The following is a 15,957-nucleotide window of genomic DNA, read 5'->3' as shown; positions in this document are numbered from 1 at the left end:
GCAGAGAGATAGAAGAGAGGAGAGAAAGAGAGGGTGGGAGGGAGAGGAGAGAGAGAAAGAGAAGGAGGGGAAAAGAGAAAGAGAGGGGAGAGAGAGATAAAAAAAGAGAGCAAGGGGGAGAGAGAGAGAAAGAGGGAGAGAAGAACAGAAAAAGACAAAGGGAGACAGAAAGAAGCGAGGAAGGGAGAAAGTGAAAAAGGGAGAGGGAGAGAGGAGAGAGAAAGAAGGGAGAGAGAGAGGGAGGAGACAGGGATGGGGGAGAGAAAGAGAGGGAGAGAGAAGGGAGAGAAGGGGAGAGAGAGAGGGAGAGGGAGAAGGGAGAGAGAAAGAGAAAGAGAAGGGAGAGAGAGAAACAAGAGAGGGAAGGAGAGAGGGAGAGAGAGAATGAGGGGGAGAGAAGAAGAGAGAGAGAGGGAGAGAGAAAGAGAGGGAGAAGGGAGAGAGAAGGGGGAGAGAGAGAGAGAAAGAGGGGAGAGGGAGGGGAGGGGGAGGGGGGAGGCAGAGGGATGGGGAGGGAGAGGAAGAGAGATGGAGAGAGAGAAGGAGAGAGAGAAAGAAAGAGAAAAAGAGAAGTGAAAGGAGACAGAGAAAAGGGGAAGGGGCAGGGGGATGGAGAGGGAGAAAGAAAGAGAGAAAGGGAGAAAGAGATAAAGAGAAGTGGGGAGAGAGAGAGGAAGAAAGGCAGGGAGAGAGGGAGCGAAGAAGAGGTGGGAGAGAGGGAGAGAGGAGAAAAACCCAACAGAGGAGCAAGCCATGGGTTGAAATCTACTCAAGACACTGTAGACTCGTCCTGCAGGCTCGCTGCAAGGAAGGTGCTGGGAAGAACAACAAGAGCCCATGAGATACAGGGTCTGTTGTGTCACCAAGCTGACCACCACTGGGTAGGGAGGGACCGGGAAACATACACAGGCCTGTGAGTCCATCAGGGAGCTACTCACAGGAGGGCAGCTCCTGTGGCTGGTGAGCAGACTCATTAGCCAGCCTCATAAATATTAGCAGTTGTATACATAATCCAGAAATACAGGTCGTGAATTACATGACAAAGCTGGAATGTAAGACCAGTAAAATCTTATAACTAATCAGAAATTTTCATCATAGATGAGTGTTCTGGGTAACAAAATGATTGTCATGTCACACACTGGGCCCAGAACAAGCACACGCTTGGATCTGAAATGAGTCAAAAGAGACCTTTTCACAACACATTACCTGGAACAACAAAAATTTTCAGATTAATGACCATTGAATAATACAATTTTCTTTTAAGAAATAGGGTCTCACTCTTTTGCCCAGGCTGGAGTGCAGTGGTGCAATCATAGCTCACTGCAGCGTCGAATTCCTGGACTCAAGGGATTCTCCTCCCTCGGCCTCCTGAGTAGCTGAGACTACAGGTGTGTGCCACCACTGCCCTCAGTTAATTTTTATTTTTGCTTTTTGCAGAGACGGGGTCTTGCTATGTTGCCCAGGCTGGTCTTGAACTCCTGGCCTCAAGCAATCCTCCTGCCTTGGCCTCCCAAATTGCTGAGATTACAGGTGTGAATCACGTGTCCAGCCATAAACAGATATAATTTTTAAAAGAAAACCTTTTCTGCTTTCCCCTGTGCAAACTGCTTTTTCCTTATCCTCATCTTCCCCAAAACAAAAAGAAAACAACAAATAAAAAAGAAACACCTAAATCATCAAGTGAATCAATCATTAAGCAAATTTAACTTCAGTAAATCATTCCTAACTCTGTCGTCCTTCCATTAAGTGGCAGTTAATCTATCAATGTCCTCACTTCTTTCAATTACCTCGTATGTGATTCCACCCAGACTCAGAAACCACCCACAGAATTAAGTCTACACAGAGTTTTTTAAAGGACTTGGAATGATATGATGCCAATAAATGGTTCTGAAAGTCAAAAGGACAAACTGAACCATCAACCAAGAATCAAGAAATGAATTAATACAGGAGTTTGTCATCCGTAGGACAAGAGTGAAGTCATCAGAATTGGGTATACTACTAACTCCAACTTTCACCAGTAGATTCAAAACAGTTCTTTTTTTTTTGTCAGAGAGAGGGTCTTGCTGTGTCACCCAGGCTGGAGTGCAGTGGTGCAATCATGGCTAACTGCAGTCTCGAACTCCTGGGCTCAAGTGATCCTCCCACCTTGGCCTCCTGAGTAGCCAGGACTACAGGTGCGGGCCACCAGAGCTGGCTATTTTTTTATTTTTTGTAGAGATAGGGTCTCACTATGTTGCCCAGGCTGGCCTTGAACTCCTAGCCTCAATCAATCTTCCCACCTTGGCCTTCCAGAGTGGTGGGATTATAGGCATGAGCATCTATGCTTGACTTCTTTTTATTTTTTATATAATTTTTTTTGAGATGGAGTCTCACTCTGTTACCCAGGCTCGAGTGCAGTAGCCTGATCTTGGCTCACTGCAACCTCCGTCTCCCGGGTTCAAGCAATTCTCCTGCCTCAGCCTCCCGAGTAGCTGGGATTACAGGCGTGTACCACCACTCCCGGCTAATTTTTGTGTTTTTAGTAGAGATGGTGTTTCACCACGTTGACCAGGCTTGTCTCGAACTCCTGACCTCAGGTGATCCGCCTGCCTCGGCCTCCCACAGTGCTGGGATTATAGGTGTGAGCTACCGCGCCCTGTCCTCTTTTTTTGAGATGGAGTCTCGCTCTGTCACCCAGGCTGGAGTGCAGTGGCGTGATCTCGGCTTACTGCAAGCTCCACCTGCCAGGTTCACGCCATTCTCCTGCCTCAGCCTCCTGAGTAGCTGGGACTACAGGCTCCCGCCACCGCGCCAGGCTAATTTTTTTTTTTTTTGTATTTTTAGTAGAGACAGGGTTTCACCGTGTTAGCTAGGATGGTGTTGATCTCCTGACCTCGTGATCCTCCTGCCTCGGCCTCCCAAAGTGCTGGGATTACAGGCGTGAGCCACTGCGCCCGGCCCTGGCCCTCTTTTTATTTTTTGATTCAGCCTAGCAGTTGCTCTTCAGTTTTATTTCATTTTGCTTTTGTGCATGGTGGATCCGCCTACTCTGGTTGACAGGGTACTGTCCCATGGAGTACAGGTAACAAATGGTGCTGGCGGTTTTGAGACGTCACAGTCCTCAAAGCAGCTAGGGAGTCAGAAATTACATGTTAAGTGCAGTTTTTAGTTCCCTGGATATGAAGTACCCACTACTATATATTTGAGGACTGACTTACCTAAGTCCTAGTGTCTAAAAAGAGAGGAAAAGAAAGACCAAAATCATAAGGCAAAATCTAATCAAGCGCTAGTTTTGAGGCATGATCTAATTATTTGACAGTTTGCATGTGCCTTTAAAAGGCTTGATAAGGCCAGGCGTGGTGGCTCACGCCTGTAATCCCAGCATTTTGGGAGGCCGAGGGGGACAGATCACAAGGTCAAGAGATGAGACCATCCTGGCCAATATGGTGAAATCCGGTCTCTACTAAAAATACAAAAATTAGCTGGGCTTGGTGGCGCACGCCTGTAGTCCCAGCTACTAGGGAGGCTGAGGCAGGAGAATCACTTGAACCCAGAGGCGGAGGTTGCAGTGAGCCAAGATCGTGCCACTGTACTCCAGCCTGGTGACAGAGTGAGACTCCGTCTCAAAAAAAAAAAACAAAAACAAAGGCTTGATAAATAGATTCCCCCAAACCCCATTTTAGTCTTCCTGCTCTTTCTCCTTGTTCTAAACAGGAAGAACAAATTCTGATGATTGTGAATGAGAAGACACAGTCCCTGGTGGGATGAAAACTTGTAATTCTATTTCACCCCATTCATAAACCTTCCTAGGTAAGCTATTGGTTGGATTCTAGTTCTGAATTATTCAGAGGAGACGGCATTGAAATATCATGTGAAATAAGAGAGAGCCTGTAATACATATTTAGTATTCTTTTAATCTGCTGTCCTATGTCAAACCTCCCTAATCCTCCCTGCTCCCCCAGGCTCAGTAATCTCTCCAGTGACACACACACAACCCACTCTAAATAATCCCCTCACTTCTTCTGCAGCAGAAGGCAGCCTTCTTTAACAGATTTCATTCCCATAATATAATACAATCCTTCTTTAAAAAAGCTATTTTTAAAACGAACAGTTGCTTTCGAGGAAAATTATAAATAGTACCTCATTAATTGGGACCCAGCCTCAATAACGGTATGTATGTGAGAAGGCTGTAAAAACATGTCACATAGGATTCCTTAAGAGCACAGATAATTTGAGTGTTATCACAATCATTCTTCCACCCTAAGGGTCTGGGTGGCCCACTTCTAAAACAGCTGTATTTTAAAAGAGTTTGGTTTAAGTGGGACCAACTTAAAATGAATTAGCAAATGAAATCCAGGAGCACATTTAGGTAGGAAAGACTACAGTAGGGTGAGACTGTATAGAAATGGAAAGTATATTTCACTACAACAGAGATAGAAACGTTGTTGTGTTTTGTATCTTCCAACAGTGGGCAATGGACAAATTCATGTCATAGAAGGAAGGATTGAAAGAATCAGGAAAGGGGCCGGGTGCGGTGGCTCATGCCTGTAATCCCAGCACTTTGGGAGGCCGAGGAGGGCAGATCACGAAGTCAGGAGATCGAGACCATCCTGGCCAACGTGGTGAAACCCCATCTCTACAAAAAATTAGCCGAGTGTGGTAGCCCGCGCCTGTAATCTCAGCTACTCCGGAGGCTGAGGCAGGAGAATTGCTTGAACCCGGGAGGCAGAGGTTGCAGTGAGCCAAGATCGCACCACTGAACTCCAGCCCGGTGACAGAGCAAGACTCTGTCTAAGAAAGAAAGAGAGAAAGAGAGAAAGAAAGAGAAAGAAAGAAAGAAGAAAGAAAGAAAGAGAAAGAAAGAAAGAAAGAAAGAAAGAGAAAGAGAGAGAGAGAAAGAGAGAGAAAGAAAGAGAAAGAAAGAGAAAGAAAGAAAGAAAGAAAGAAAGAGAAAGAGAGAGAGAGAAAGAGAGAGAAAGAAAGAGAAAGAGAGAGAAAGACAGAGAGAAAGAAAGAAAAAGAAAGAAAGAAAGAAAGGAAAGGAAGGAAGGAAGGAAGGATCAGGAAACGATTCACCTAGAGAAAGGGGTAGTGATTAAATGCCACTCTTTGGGATACAGAAGAGGAAAGGTGGGGTGGAGGAGGAAGAAGACAGAATTAGGAGAGAAGGAAGACAGAGGGGAGAAGAATAAGATCAGCATCTTCAATACTCGAAGAAAACAATATATTAAGAAAGGAAGCAGACTTAATCTGTGAGGCCCCAGAGAGCAGGATTAGAATGTACAAACATTTTCGGCCGGGTGCGGTGGCTCATGCCTGTAATCCCAGCATTTTGGGAGGCCGAGGCAGGTGGATCACCTAAGGTCAAAGTTCAAGACCAGCCTGGCATGATGAAACCTCGTCTCTACTAAAAGTACAAACAAAATTAGCTGGGTGTGGTAGTGGACGCCTGTAATCCCAGCTACTCGGGAGGTTGAGGTGGGAGAATCGCTTGAACCCAGGAGGCGGAGGTTGCAGTGAGCTGAGATCGTGCCACTGCACTCCAGCCTAGGTGACAGAGTGAGACCCCATCTCAAATAAAAATAAAAATAAAAGTGTACAAGCACAGTTACAATGAGCAAATATTTCAGGTCTGCATAAGAAAGTGCTTTCTGGTCATCAGAGCTAAGATGGGATATGTTCTATGGTTGTGAGCACCCCATCAGCAGAAGCATCCAAGCTCTTCACAAAGGGATTTCCCTATAAACTCTGAGATTCTATGATTTTGTGATCACATCAAGAGAACAGGTCTATGGTAAAATCAGTAACACAAGGAAGATACATCGATTCCTGTTATTCACAGAAATTCCATTCCATAAAGCCACGGCAAAGCCTGAATTATCAAATACTGAACCATCGCTCCTAGGAGAAGTACAGAGTTAGGTTCCCTCAAGCTTCTGGCTGTAATATTTTCATCAGCTGATCAATACATACATTTACTTTTTGTGTGTTTCTATTAAAGATACTTTTTATTTTATTTCATTTTATTTTATTTTTTGAGACAGGTTCTCACTGTGTCATCCAGGCTGGAGTGCAGTGGTGCAATAATAGCTCACTGAAGACTCAAACTCCTAGAAGAAAATAATAATAATAGTAATAATAATAAAAAGACTCAAACTCCTGGGCTCAAGCGATCCTCCCACCTCAGCCTCAAGAGTAGCTGGGATTACAGCTGTGCACTACTATGTCTGGCCATATATATGTATGTGTGTATATATATATATATATGTATATATATATTTTTTTTGAGATGGAGTTTCGCTGTTTTTGCCCAGGCTGGAGTGCAATGGCACTTTTCTCAGCTCAGTGCAACCTCCACCTCCCAGGTTCAAGTGAATCTGCCTCAGCCTCCCAAGTAGCTGGGATTACAGGTGCCTACCATGACGCCTGGCTAATTTTGTATTTTTAGTAGAGACAGGGTTTCTCCATGTTGGTCAGCCTGGTCTCAAACTCCCGACCTCAGGTGATCTGCCCACCTTGGCCTCCCAAAGTGCTGTGATGACAGGTGTGAGCCACCGTGCCCAGCCTGCCTGGCTATATTTTTTGTACAGATAGGGTCTCACTATGTTGCCCAGGCTGGTCTCAAACTCCTGGGCTCAAGCAGTCCTCCCACCTTGGCTTCCCAAAGTGCTGAAATTGCAGGCATGAGCCACCATTCCTGGGCTAAGAGGATTCTTTATGATCTCAGTAACACCTACATTTTCCCCTTGGGGAACAAAAGTAGCTCATGAAAACTGGCCTATCTGTGTGGCATCAGCACCCGCACTGACCACATCACGTTCACACACATCTCCAAAATAAGAACACGATAATCACCACTGGACTCTCACTTATTAACAAGCCAAGTGTAGATTTCACATTTCTGAAGACAGGCAGAAACAGAGAGATATGAACATGAAAAAACATTTTGATTTTTTTTCCCAAATTCAAACAACGTGGCCAAAAGATGAGATCCTCCTTGAGAACAATGAACTTATTTATACTAAGTATTCTGCAAGGATGAATGATTGCTTCATTATACAAGCAAGCAGTATTTACCTTTTGGCCCGGCGCAGTGGTTTATGCCTGTAATCCCAGCACTTTGCAGGGCAGAGGTGGGCAGATTGTTTGAGTCCAGAAGTTCAAGACCATCCTGGGCAACATGACAAAACCCCATCTCTACAAAAACATACAAAAAATTAGCCAGGTATGGTGGCATGTGCCTGGAGTCCCAGCTACCCGGGAGGCCAAGGTGAGACGATCACCTGAACCAGGAAGGCAGAGGCTGCGGTGAGCCATGATCACAGCACTGCACTCCAGCCTGGGTGACAGTGAGACCCTATCTCAAAAATGAATAAATGGGCCAGGTGCGGTGGCTCATGCCTGTAATCCCAGCACTTTGGGAGGCCAAGGTGGGCGGATCACAAGGTCAGGAGATCGAGACCATCCTGGCTAACACAGTGAAGCCCTGTCTCTGCTAAAAATACAAAAACAAATTAGCCAGGAGTGGTGGTGGGCACCTGTAATCCCAGCTACCCAGGAGGCTGAGGCAGGAGAATGGCATGAACCCAGGAGGTGGAGCTTGCAGTGAGCCGAGATTGCACCACTGAACCCCAGCCTGGGTGACAGAGCGATACTCTGTCTCAAAAAATAAATAAATAAATAATAAACAAATGAAATGTTAAAAGCAAACGGAATTTGCCTTTTTATGGATTTTCATGGAATGGCGTGTGCACATTTATTGTTAGTTCATAATAAATTGCAAGAATTGAGCCCTTGGGAGCTAAAAGGGTGCTCGATGGTAATCCAGCCTCAATGAACTCTCTCTGGGGTTGGCTGAGGACTGGTTGGTATAAAGGACAAGGCTAACAAACAGTGGCCACTGGGGCAGATGTGGCAGCCCCTGTAGTTCTTTCCAGCCACAGTGGCCACGGCAGGAACCACTCTGGCTCTCAGATTCTCCAGAATCAGCCAAGTCCACTGGGTACAGAATGCTGAGGGCACTATTCACATGCTTGCCTGGCCAAAAAAAGGATGCTTCATGCTCATGGGACTGGCACTCACATGGACTATAGTGTGAAGGGTTCCTCTTGCAGTCCCGCAAACCAAGCAGTGGTCCCAACAAGGAGATGAACATCAGTGCTGGAAGAGACTTGTTGGTCACCTAGCTCCTTACCTGTACATAGTCCTTTATACTTTCTCAAAAAGGTCACCTCGTTATTACAAATATACCATCCCTTCTATGACCTGGATCCTGTTTCTCTCTATAGGCTCATTGTTTGCCACTCTTTGCATAGATTGGGCATTTTTGCAGTGTCCTCAGTGGGCCAGGTTATTTTTTAAAACCACAGGGCCTTTGCCTATGCACTGTCAGTTGCTTAGAATGCCCTTGTCCTCTTGTTATAGGATTGCCAGGTTTGTATGCCTGCTGTGCAATGACATACCAATACACCAAGACAGCAGAGTTTGCATTAAAGAAAGAGTTTAATGATTGCAGGGCAGCCAAGCGAGGAGACAGGAGGAACCCTCAAATCTGTCTCTCCAAAGAGTTCTGGGTTGGGATTTTGTTTTGTTTTTTTCTTTGTTTGTTTGTTTTTGAGACAGAGTCTTGCTGTGTTGCCCAGGCTGGAGTGCTGTGGCATGATTTCAGCTCCCTGCAACCTCTGCCTCCCAGGTTCAAGCAATTCTCTGCCTCAGCCTCCCAAGTAGCTGGAATTACAGGTATGTGCCACCATGCCCAGCTAGTTTTTGTATTTTTAGTAGAGACGGGGTTTCACTGGGTTGGGATTTTATAAGGGGATCCTGGAGGGCAAGGGGCTGGAAAATTAAGGTCATTGACTGGTCAGGGAAAGGGAGATAAAATCATCAAGATGTGGAAACTGCATTCTTTGGTGAGTCAGCTCCTCTTGGAATCCTTCAGACCAGTGGATGTCGGTAGCTTCACTGGTATGCAGAACCTGAAAGAATACCTCAAAGGAAAAGCTTAACACTTCACAAAGCAGTTAAGGGGAACCATAATCTCATGACAGGGTCTATGTGATTCTAGGACAAGAGGAACCAAACAGCTGTGAGCAAGCAAGTTGGAGAGCAAGCAAGGTGACCTCATGATGAACGCTGAATGTGCTGCAAGCTTGATTTATCGTCATTTCTCCCCTACTCTTCTTCCCTGATTAATTTTATAAAGTTTATAGGGACAGTGTCACTCTCACCTCCTGAGTATCTCCTACTTCTCCTTCAGGAATCAACCATGCTATCAACAGCTAGGGCTCTTATACCCTGACTCAAATGGTTTAAAGAATAGCAAAGATGTATTATCTCACAAAAGAGGAAGTCTCAAGACAAGAGGGTTCTGCAGTGGGTACATTTAGCTGCTCAAAAATGTCAAAGGTGGTATTTCCATCTTTCTGCTCCATCATTCTCTGCCTGTCTTATCAGTTCCTGCAATGTTCATGGATAGCTGCCACAAGTCTAGACAAAACTTGTGGTCACAGCAGTTTCCCAAGGAAGAAAAGGCTCTATTTCACCCTGTGTGCCTCTCTTTAAGAGTGAGGAAACATTTCTCAGAATCCTTCATTGGACTTTCTCTCAATTCTCAGTGACCAGCATTGTGTAACAAACCCATGCCTAAATCAATCACTAGCAAGAGAAGGATTACTGTGATAGGATTAGCAAAGCAGGGATTACAGAAACAGAATTAAGTCCACTAGAAAAGGTGATGGTTTGGGGCTGACAACCAACACTATTTTCTGCAATCTCCCCCCACCATTGTTGCTTTAGGTGACCATGTGCGACTACTTCTCTCTATTATTTCCTCTATCACAAACCTGAACCCCTTATACAATAATTGACCATTTGCCTAAATATTAACGCTATAATCTTTGAGATTCCTAAAGCCAGACATGATGGCTTATTCTCCATTATATCCTAGAACCTAGTAGATGCTTGGGGCTTCAGAATGAATAAATGGATGAATATGAGAATAATGCATGGCTGACAGCATAGGTAAAAAATAACCCTCTAACGTAGGCATTCTTTTTCCCATTCTGTCAGAGGTGTTTGAACCAAAGTGACTCCATCTTGAATAACAGGCTGGATAAAATGAGACGGAGACCTACTGGGCTGCACTCCCAGGAGGTTAGGTATTCTTAGTCATAGGATGAGTGAGGAGGTCAGCACAAGACACAGGTCACAAAGACCCTACTGATAAAACAGGATACAGTAAAGAAGTTGCCCCAAACCCAACAAATCCAAGATGGCGATGAAAGTGGACCCTGGTCATCCTCACTGCTCATTATACACTAATTATAATGTATTAGCATGCTAAAAGACACTTCCACCAGCACCATGACAGTTTACAAAGCCATGGTAAGAATCCAAAGTTACCCTGTATAGTCAAAAAGGGGGAGGAGCCCTCAGTTCTGGAGAATTCTTGCCCCTTTTCCGGAAAACTCATGAATAATCCACCCCTCGTTTAGCATATAATCAAGAAATAACCATAAAAATAACCAACCAGCAGCCTTATGAATAGCTATTCTTTTATTTCTTTACTTTCTTAATAAACCTGCTTTTACTTTACCCTGTGAACTTGCCTCAGATTCTTTCTTGCATGAGGTCTGAGAACCCTCTCTTGGGGTCTGGATCAGAACCCCTTTCCAGTCACAATTCTACCCCAGGACAAACTCTCTTCCAGAAAGAATGAAAGATTTCTTCATCCTCATATGCAAAGGAGCAGAGCCAGAACTTAACTTCAGAGTTTCTGACTCCACGTTGAACGTTGGATCCAACAGAAATGAGGGAAAGAAGGCCAGAGTATTAAATAACAGCACAGAGTAGCAATGCTTTTTAAAAATAGTTTTGTTAACATGCACCAGGACTGTTTAAAATGTTGGGTATAGACACACAGAGATAATCCGAAGACTCTTTTTTTCCACCTGACTCAAATCTGACTCTGCCTTTAGCTTTTTTCATCCTAGAAACATTTATATAACAAATGGATCCCAATCTTTTGAGGATTCAGTTTGCAATCCTCGACAAATTAAGGACCCTGAAGAATCAATTATTTTTACTTATCTCTCAGGCTGGAGGGGAAGGAGCCCTATATTTCTGGAACTTTGGCTTTGAAACCTCTTGAAAGCATTACAGAAAACGCAAGGGAATTAGACAATAAGGATTCTTTCAAAACAGTAGGATTTAAAGGATCTTATTACCTACTTCATAATCTTACCTTAAGGCTATAGAAAGTATTAATTGGAGCAAAGACATCCAAACGGGAACAGCAACTGTAAGTCATCTATACTGTTAAAGTCAGTCTTTTATCTCTTTAATTTGTTACATTGCCTCACCCTTGGCATCTCTTTCAGATAAACCTACCCGACTCCTGACTCCCTGGAGTTATGGGTATTTTTTTTTCTTCTGGGCATAGAGAAGGAAAAAAAAATTAAAAAGAGCCAGGCCAAGCGAATCAATGGCACTTCAAATCCCATTTCCTGCCTTGATCAGTGGTTGATCCCTTTCGAGGAAAGTGGGATGGAGAACGGAGCAGGCAGGCTCCAGGCAACTGGAAAAACTCACTCCAGATATCTCTAGAGGAAGCTTGCACATGGCCTGCATCCCAAGCACCCAATTCTTACAAGCAATAATATCCCTTTTCTGTACAGATAGTGCGAAATGCTTTAAAATAAGTTGGAACGGCTGACAGCCCCTCTGATAAATGAAAACAGAATGTACTAATCAGATCCTGTTGTTCCTCTGTGGCTAGGCCAGAAAACCACCTTCATCCCTCTCATACATTTCTGTAGTAAGATCAGAAATACTTATTTTTTTATTTGAAGTAATAATCTTTGGCCAAAAATGCTATAATCCCGTAGAAAATGCAGAGGAAAAAGCATCTTCAATCTTCTGAAAGGGGACAAAAAGCAAAATCCACTCCTGTTATAGAAAAATTTTTCTTGGTAGAATTTCCTCTCCCCATTTGTTAAAGGTTTCTGAGTGTATTCACCTAGTGTATAATTCTTTTTTTTTTTTTAAATAAATGCTACCTTTTTGAGAGCAATCTAGGCTGCCAAAATATTTCTCCAGTTGAAGTCCTTGAATCAATTGGCTTAGGGGCTTGTTAAAAATGCAGATTCTGGGGTGCCACTCTCAGATCTACTGGCTGCAAATCTCTGAGGGATAGGGCCAGATATTGGAAATGTCTCAACCTCTTTGGGAAGTTCCTATGCATGCAAAAATTTGAAAACCACTGGCATGATAAATTAATTCATGGGCTTTGGAGCCAGAAGAAAACAGGATTTGAATCTGACACTACCTTCCCAGTTTAATAAACAAGGGAAATCAGCCACCTTGAAGAAAGCGGATGCATTTAATCCTTCTTGATTTAATTAGGTAAACAAAAGTTCTAGATGAATATCAGTGGCTCTAGGATGTCAGTTTCACAAAGATTTTATAGATTATAGTCAACTAACTTTATTTAATAAAGAGAGACTAGCCCTTTTAGGGAAACGCTGTGTTCCATGTAACTGACTTACATAATTTTTGTATCCATCTTTTTCTACACCTGTCATTTCACCATAAGTTGTGAGTTAGGCGTGCCCTTTTGATTCTCACAGGTTCTGGCTATATCTGCATGTTAGACACTACAGAATAATTGCTGTTAGTAAAAGATGACTTGAATTTCAACAGTCAATCTCTCTGATATTTTGACAGATTCTAAACTTAGAAATAGCCAAAGAGCTGACCTGAGAAAGCCTGGGATCTGGGTACTGGGTGTTTTGATTGGTAAGAATTTCAATCTTTTTTTTCAGTCTAGTCGACACTCAGCAGAACCAAGGCCCCTGTATCTAGTGAAATTGCATTAAGGAGTGGATTTTTGTATTTCTTAAAATTACACTGATTGCAATAACAGAAAACAATGTGGGTGAGCTTAAGGAAATAATGATGGTGATGATGATAATGGTGGGGATGATGTGATGACGGTGGTGATGATGATGATAGTGGTGACAATGGTGATGATGATGGTGATGGTAATGATGGTGATGATGATAATGATGATGGTGATGATGGTAACAGAGATATTTCAAAGAATCCAATGACAAGCTGAACAAGCAAACCAATAGAAAGACAGGAAGCCACAGATGCTCTTGAGTTTTCATCAAGAAGAGTTAATAGATCTTTGTTCTAGAACCTTGATTTTACTCCCAACATCCACGAAAGAGAGAGAGAGAGACTCTAATTGACCCCCTAAAGTCACTTCTCCCTTTGACCAATGTGCCATGGCCTGGAGAAAAGTGTCTTTCCTCCCATGGAAGTGTCATGGTGTCTTGGAGATCCATCCCTGAGAGTGGGGTGGCCAATTCCCAAAATGGCCGTCCAAGGCAACCTCATTGTCATTTACCATGGTCAAAAAATAAAAATAAAGTGCAATGGAATGCAAACTCCCAACAGACTGGTAGCTTGTTGAGGGAAGGATCTATTCCCAATTCATCTTTCTGATACTGCTCATAAGGACTCAGTGGTTGAGAGCACTGCTTTTGAACCCACCCTACCTACTTCAGTTTAAATGGTCATTCCTCTTACTTGTTATCTGACTTTGGGCACATCTCTTAACTCTCAAGTACTGTTTACTCATCTTTAAAATAAAGATAGCCCTAGTATGTAACTCCAACATTTTCACAAGGAAGAAATGCAAACACCAGTATCCTCTTAACATAGCACCAGCAAAGTACAGGATTTCACCATCTCCCAAGCACTACTGGGCAAACTTTCAACCACAGCCCAGACAGGAAGGTACGAACATCATTAACTGACGGCAGAAAGACTATGTTTTTCAACCTGAACCTGTTGGATTATCCTTTTAAATCTAAAAGAAACATCCTAAAGAAGGTTGTCCAGAGCTTTCAAAGATGTCCCTTAGCAGTGAGGTGTGCTCCATGATGAACCAATCCCAACTCGTCCAATTTAGTCAACATGGGGATCTTCTTGGTGTCTTCCTTGATATCTCAGAACAGCCACCTTCACGCTCTGCTTCCACTATAGAAATTATTCAAAATCTTACATGGTATAACTGAGGGAGAAATTAGCGGGAGTCTTGCCCTCCTTCTCACCCAATCTCCATTCTCTTCCCCTCAGGGCTAGGAATAGAAACAGGGTTTGGGTTTCCAGTAGGGGTGGAAACTTATGCCCATGGCTTCATAGTGCATGGAGTAGTCAGGACCTGGGTAGAGCATGGCTGCAAGGAGGCTCATGGAGGCTTGGGGCTGTAGCCTTGGGACCATCAGCAACACCCCTGCTGCCAAGCCTGTCTTTGGAAGAAGACTAAAGGACATTACTGGGAAGTGCTGGGCATTGCTCCAAAGGCATCATAGCTACCCCCAGTGGGTATGGCATCCCACCCTGATCTTTCTGGGACTATGTAAGCCTTTGTGTTCCTGTATAGTCCAATGGGGGAAAAACTCCAAATATCAGACTTCTCAATGACCTTGATCAATTGGGGTTGTGGAGTGTGGTACCTCTTGGACCTCCATGACAGTGGAATAATGCCTCCTGATACATACTGGGATCATCTGACCTCTTGCCCCCTCCCTATTGTGGGCTTCATTACTCCCTTCTTAGTTGGGGTAGTTCGTTCAGCCTTCCACCCACAGAAAGCCAATGGGGCCTGGGCACCAGAAAGAACCAGTGAGGCCTGGGCCTGTAAGGCCAAGAACCAGAGAAGCCAAGAGAGACCTTCAGAAAGGGGCCAGCTGCAGAGAAGATAGGCAGAGAGTTAAAGAGGGGTCCAGGCGAGATCCACAATAACCAGCCAGGAAGGAGCTGGAACACCAGTGTCACAACAAAGCTCCAAACCAAGATCCTAATAATTACATTAGTAACTGCTACTTTTGTAATGATCTAGATGCTGTGCCAAGCACATGATGTACATGAATCTCACCCAATTGCCCCAACAACCCTGGCAAATAGCATTAAGAACTCCTCCCTGTACAGGAAGAAACAGACCCCAAAACTTGCCCAAGATTACCCAATTGGTAAAAAAAAATAGCTCACTTGCCTCTTGAAGCAACCCTCAACGCCTCCTGTGCCCTATCAGAGCTGATCCAGGGCTTGGGAAGATCTGATCCTGAAAGAGAAGAATAGAACTGTGGCTGGGGTGAGGATGGCATGGGTTAAGGGCCAGACCACTCTGGTGCTCTTTTCCATACCTTCTTAAGGATGATGGAAGAGACAAACAAAACTGACTCAAAGTACATTTGGTTTTCATTATTCACAGTAGTAATGTTTCCTAAAGTCACCATCAACAGTGAATCAGTGAACACTGAACCATTGCTCCTAGCGGAAGTGCAGGGTTAGGTTCCTGCAAGCCTCTGATCACATTTTCATCAATCAATCAATACACAACCTTGTTTACATGGGTTTCCGCAGAACAATACATATCTATTATTCATATATATTATTGATTCATTAACATTAAACTCACAGCCAGCAGCACTATAATTCATGCCTGAATGAAACTTAGGTAATACATGTATATTCTCCATAAGACATGTCACAAAACCTTCTCCTGCTTAGGGACACCAGAGAGGTCTTCAGTACTGCATTTGGGTAGTGCATTTTAAATAGCAAAATAACCAACGAAAGCACAAAAAATGGGAAAATGTGGCACGAAGATCACAAAAAGATGCTTATTTACAGAATGAACTGGAACAAGGAGGCAGAGTCACCTTTTTTGGCCTCAGCTGGGCATATGTCTTTTGGGCAACTCAATATTTTCAAAGTTCTGTGCCTGTCTGAGAATGACTATGAAAGAGCTGCAGGATTTGAGGGTTACAAATAAAGTTTATGGAGTAAGGAAATCCACAAGGTCAAAATTCCTGAATGGTGAGGAGTGACCGTAGCTTCTTCGTTAGCTGGATAGCCTCTGATGAGACGAACACCCAAGTCTGTTCCCTCACCTGTAAAATGAGG

The sequence above is a fragment of the Pan paniscus genome, chromosome 6 (genome assembly GCF_029289425.2).
Source record: "Pan paniscus chromosome 6, NHGRI_mPanPan1-v2.0_pri, whole genome shotgun sequence".
NCBI classification, from domain to species: Eukaryota; Metazoa; Chordata; class Mammalia; order Primates; family Hominidae; genus Pan; species Pan paniscus.
This window is presented reverse-complemented; position numbering follows the sequence as displayed.